This window comes from Polyodon spathula, unplaced genomic scaffold (assembly GCF_017654505.1).
Source record: "Polyodon spathula isolate WHYD16114869_AA unplaced genomic scaffold, ASM1765450v1 scaffolds_2827, whole genome shotgun sequence".
Classification (NCBI taxonomy): domain Eukaryota; kingdom Metazoa; phylum Chordata; class Actinopteri; order Acipenseriformes; family Polyodontidae; genus Polyodon; species Polyodon spathula.
This window is the reverse complement of record NW_024474294.1, coordinates 1-5,416: the sequence shown is the minus strand read 5'-3', so window position 1 is coordinate 5,416 and position 5,416 is coordinate 1. Positions and strand designations below refer to the sequence as shown.

Here is a 5,416-nt window from a genome sequence, read left to right as displayed (position 1 = left end):
TGAAGAAGAAGAAGATGATGATGATGATGTTGTTTCAGACAGTTGTTGCCATTTCAGACAGTTGTTGCCTTAGGTTTCATTCCTTCTTTTTGTCCCTCATTACCAGTTAAAGCAGGTTAAAAAAAAAAAGTATCGTCCTTAGTTACATAGATAGTTCAGAAAAGGCTGGAAAGAAAAAGCATGCAACGGAGAATAAGGGCATCGATCCCGCTACTTCTCGCATTCAAAACAAACGCTCTACCATTTAAGCTAGCTCACAACACTTGACCAAGTATGACATGTGGCTGCAGAGAGCAAGGTAAAAAATATTCTTTTATTTTTTGAAGAAGAAGAAGAAGAAGAAGAAGAAGAAGAAGAAGAAGATGATGTTGTTGTTTCCGACATTTGTTGCCATTTCAGACAGTTGTTGCCTTAGGTTTCATTCCTTCTTTTTGTCCCTCATTACCAGTTAAAGCAGGTTAAAAAAAAAGTATCGTCCTTAGTTACATAGATAGTTCAGAAAAGGCTGGAAAGAAAAAGCATGCAATGGAGAATAAGGTCATCGAGCCCGCTTCTTCTCACATGCTAAACGAAGGCTCTACCATTTGAGCTAATTCCCCCACACTTGAGCAGGTATGACATGTGGCTACCCAGAGCCAGATGATAAATATTCTCTTATTTGACACTGATGTTGATGATGATGTTGTTGTTTCAATTGATAGTCTGACCTCAGATCAGAAGATTGTAGGTTCGACTTCCGCCTGGCTCACGACTTTTCTTCTATGCGTATTTTCCCTGAGCTTTTGAAATTTGAAAGACAGCTTTGATATACGGCAACGTCAAAGTGTCTCTGCCTCCTTAGCGCAGTAGGTAGCGCGTCAGTCTCATAATCTGAAGGTCCTGAGTTCGATCCTCAGAGGGGGCAGCTGCTCTTTTTGGCTATATACTATTTTACATCTGTTGGAATGAAACTCAAATAAGACCAGCTTGAACATTTTCCATGTTGTTGCCCTTTCAGACAGTTGTTGCCTTAGGTTTCATTCCTTCTTTTTGTCCCTCATTACCAGTTAAAGCAGGTTAAAAAAAAAGTATCGTCCTTAGTTACATAGATAGTTCAGAAAAGGCTGGAAAGAAAAAGCATGCAACGGAGAATAAGGGCATCGATCCCGCTACTTCTCGCATTCAAAAAAAACGCTCTACCATTTAAGCTAGCTCACAACACTTGACCAAGTATGACATGTGGCTGCAGAGAGCAAGGTAAAAAATATTCTTTTATTTGAAGAAGAAGAAGAGATTTTTTCAAGACATTTTTTTCCATTTCGACAGTTGTTGCCTTAGTTTTCAAATTACTCTTTTTGTTCCATTACCAGTTAACTGTAAAAAAAAAAAGTACGTCCTTCGAGCCAGAGTTAACAACGATCTCAGAATGCCACCCATTTTTTTTTACACAGTGCTCCGCTCTACCTCAGATTTTATTGCAGGAAGACGGGTACGTTGCTCTTTGAGGAAAATACATCGTTCAGAAGAAGAAGAAGAAAGAAGAAGAAGAAGAAGAATGATGATGTTGTTGTTTCAGACATTTGTTGCCATTTCAGACAGTTGTTGCCTTAGGTTTCATTCCTTCTTTTTGTCCCTCATTACCAGTTAAAGCAGGTTAAAAAAAAAAGTACCGTCCTTCGATTCAAAAAAAAGAAGTTAACAAGTATGATGTGGCTAAGAAAGCCAATGAAAAATGTTCTCAATTGATAGTCTATCCTCAGACAGTTTAACTACAGTGCTCTTTGAGGAAAATACCGCTCTACCAGAGATTTATTGAAGGAAGAAAACTTGCTCTTTGAGTTTCAAATACATAGTTCAGAAAAGGCTGGAAAGAAAAAGCATGCAATGGAGAATAAGGTCATCGAGCCCGCTTCTTCTCACATGCTAAACGAAGGCTCTACCATTTGAGCTAATTCCCCCACACTTGAGCAGGTATGACATGTGGCTACCCAGAGCCAGATGATAAATATTCTCTTATTTGACACTGATGTTGATGATGATGTTGTTGTTTCAATTGATAGTCTGACCTCAGATCAGAAGATTGTAGGTTCGACTTCCGCCTGGCTCACGACTTTTCTTCTATGCGTATTTTCCCTGAGCTTTTGAAATTTGAAAGACAGCATTGATATACGGCAACTTCAAAGTGTCTCTGCCTCCTTAGCGCAGTAGGTAGCGCGTCAGTCTCATAATCTGAAGGTCCTGAGTTCGATCCTCAGAGGGGGCAGCTGCTCTTTTTGGCTATATACTATTTTACATCTGTTGGAATGAAACTCAAATAAGACCAGCTTGAACATTTTCCATGTTGTTGCCCTTTCAGACAGTTGTTGCCTTAGGTTTCATTCCTTCTTTTTGTCCCTCATTACCAGTTAAAGCAGGTTAAAAAAAAAAAGTATCGTCCTTAGTTACATAGATAGTTCAGAAAAGGCTGGAAAGAAAAAGCATGCAACGGAGAATAAGGGCATCGATCCCGCTACTTCTCGCATTCAAAACAAACGCTCTACCATTTAAGCTAGCTCACAACACTTGACCAAGTATGACATGTGGCTGCAGAGAGCAAGGTAAAAAATATTCTTTTATTTGAAGAAGAAGAAGAAGAAGAAGAAGAAGAAGAAGAAGAAGATGATGTTGAAGAAGAAGACATTTGTTGCCATTTCAGACAGTTGTTGCCTTAGGTTTCATTCCTTCTTTTTGTCCCTCATTACCAGTTAAAGCAGTTAAAAAAAAAAAGTACCGTCCTTAGTTACAAAAAGTATCGGCTCCTTAGTTACATAGATAGTTCAGAAAAGGCTGGAAAGAAAAAGCATGCAATGGAGAATAAGGTCATCGATCCCGCTACTTCTCACATTAAAAAAAAAGGCTCTACCATTTGAGCTAGTTACATAGATAGTTCTGGAAAGAAAAAGCATGCAATGGAGAATAACGAGCCCGCTTGAGCTAAACAGGTATGACATGTGGCTGGCTGCCCAGAGCCAGATGATAAATATTCTCTTATTTGACACTGATGTTGATGATGATGTTGTTGTTTCAATTGATAGTCTGACCTCAGATCAGAAGATTGTAGGTTCGACTTCCGCCTGGCTCACGACTTTTCTTCTAAAAAAATTTTCCCTGAGCTTTTGAAATTTGAAAGACAGCATTGATATACGGCAACTTCAAAGTGTCTCTGCCTCCTTCTCGCAGTCAAAGGTAGCGCGTCAGTCATTTAATCTGAAGCTCACTGAGTTGACCGATCCTGACAGGGGGCAGCTGCTCTTTTTGGCTATATAAGAAGAAGAATCTGTTGGAAAGAAACTCAAATAAGACCAGCTTGAACATTTTCAGACATTTGTTGCCATTTCAGACAGTTGTTGCCTTAGGTTTCATTCCTTCTTTTTGTCCCTCATTACCAGTTAAAGCAGGTTAAAAAAAAAGTATCGTCCTTAGTTACATAGATAGTTCAGAAAAGGCTGGAAAGAAAAAGCATGCAACGGAGAATAAGGGCATCGATCCCGCTACTTCTCGCATTCAAAACAAACGCTCTACCATTTAAGCTAGCTCACAACACTTGACCAAGTATGACATGTGGCTGCAGAGAGCAAGGTAAAAAATATTCTTTTATTTGAAGAAGAAGAAGAAGAAGAAGAAGAAGAAGAAGAAGAAGAAGAAGAAGAAGATGATGTTGTTGTTTCAGACATTTGTTGCCATTTCAGACAGTTGTTGCCTTAGGTTTCATTCCTTCTTTTTGTCCCTCATTACCAGTTAAAGATAGGTTAAAAAAAAAGTATCGTCCTTCGAGCATGTGGATGCAGAGAGCAAGGTAAAAAATATTTTTTTATTGAAGAAGAAGAAGAAGAAAAGAAGAAGAAGAAGAAGAAGAAGAAGAAGAAGAAGAAGAAGAAGATGATGTTGTTGTTTCAGAAGTTAACAACCAGTTAAAGCTGGTTAAAAAAAAAGAATCGTCCTTCGAACAGAAGTTAACAAGCGATCTAAGAATGCCGCTCTACCAGCAGATTTATTGAAGGAAGACTGGGTACTTGCTCTTTGAGGAAAATACATAGTTCAGAAAAGGCTGGAAAGAAAAAGCATGCAATGGAGAATAAGGTCATCGAGCCCGCTTCTTCTCACATGCTAAACGAAGGCTCTACCATTTGAGCTAATTCCCCCACACTTGAGCAGGTATGACATGTGGCTACCCAGAGCCAGATGATAAATATTCTCTTATTTGACACTGATGTTGATGATGATGTTGTTGTTTCAATTGATAGTCTGACCTCAGATCAGAAGATTGTAGGTTCGACTTCCGCCTGGCTCACGACTTTTCTTCTATGCGTATTTTCCCTGAGCTTTTGAAATTTGAAAGACAGCATTGATATACGGCAACTTCAAAGTGTCTCTGCCTCCTTAGCGCAGTAGGTAGCGCGTCAGTCTCATAATCTGAAGGTCCTGAGTTCGATCCTCAGAGGGGGCAGCTGCTCTTTTTGGCTATATACTATTTTACATCTGTTGGAATGAAACTCAAATAAGACCAGCTTGAACATTTTCCATGTTGTTGCCCTTTCAGACAGTTGTTGCCTTAGGTTTCATTCCTTCTTTTTGTCCCTCATTACCAGTTAAAGCAGGTTAAAAAAAAAGTATCGTCCTTAGTTACATAGATAGTTCAGAAAAGGCTGGAAAGAAAAAGCATGCAACGGAGAATAAGGGCATCGATCCCGCTACTTCTCGCATTCAAAAAAAACGCTCTACCATTTAAGCTAGCTCACAACACTTGACCAAGTATGACATGTGGCTGCAGAGAGCAAGGTAAAAAATATTCTTTTATTTGAAGAAGAAGAAGAAGAAGAAGAAGAAGAAGAAGAAGAAGAATTTAAGCTATTTCAAGAAGAAAGATGATGAAGAAAGAAGCATTGAGAAGAAGAAGAAGAAGAAGAAGAAGAAGAAGAAGATGATGATCCTGTTGTTGTTTCAGACATTTGTTGCCATTTCAGACAGTTGTTGCCTTAGGTTTCATTCCTTCTTTTTGTCCCTCATTACCAGTTAAAGCAGGTTAAAAAAAAAAGTATCGTCCTTAGTTACATAGATAGTTCAGAAAAGGCTGGAAAGAAAAAGCATGCAACGGAGAATAAGGGCATCGATCCCGCTACTTCTCGCATTCAAAACAAACGCTCTACCATTTAAGCTAGCTCACAACACTTGACCAAGTATGACATGTGGCTGCAGAGAGCAAGGTAAAAAATATTCTTTTATTTGAAGAAGAAGAAGAAGAAGAAGAAGAAGAAGAAGAAGAAGAATGATGATGATGTTGTTGTTTCAGACATTTGTTGCCATTTAGTGCTCCGCTCTACCATCAGATTTATTGAAGGAAGACTGGGTACTTGCTCTTTGAGGAAAATACATAGTTCAGAAAAGGCTGGAAAGAAAA

The 5,416-nt window shown here is 38.9% G+C and overlaps 3 non-coding genes across 3 annotated transcripts; all 3 read left to right on the top strand.

The window, feature by feature from the left end:
• The first annotated feature begins 831 nt into the window (after positions 1-831).
• trnam-cau lies at positions 832-904 on the top strand. The gene has a single exon. It is a non-coding gene; the product is annotated as a tRNA-Met (tRNA).
• A 1,265-nt stretch (positions 905-2,169) lies between these two features.
• Positions 2,170-2,242, top strand: trnam-cau. The gene has a single exon. It is a non-coding gene; the product is annotated as a tRNA-Met (tRNA).
• A 2,150-nt stretch (positions 2,243-4,392) lies between these two features.
• trnam-cau lies at positions 4,393-4,465 on the top strand. Its single transcript has one exon. It is a non-coding gene; the product is annotated as a tRNA-Met (tRNA).
• The last annotated feature ends 951 nt before the right edge of the window (positions 4,466-5,416 follow it).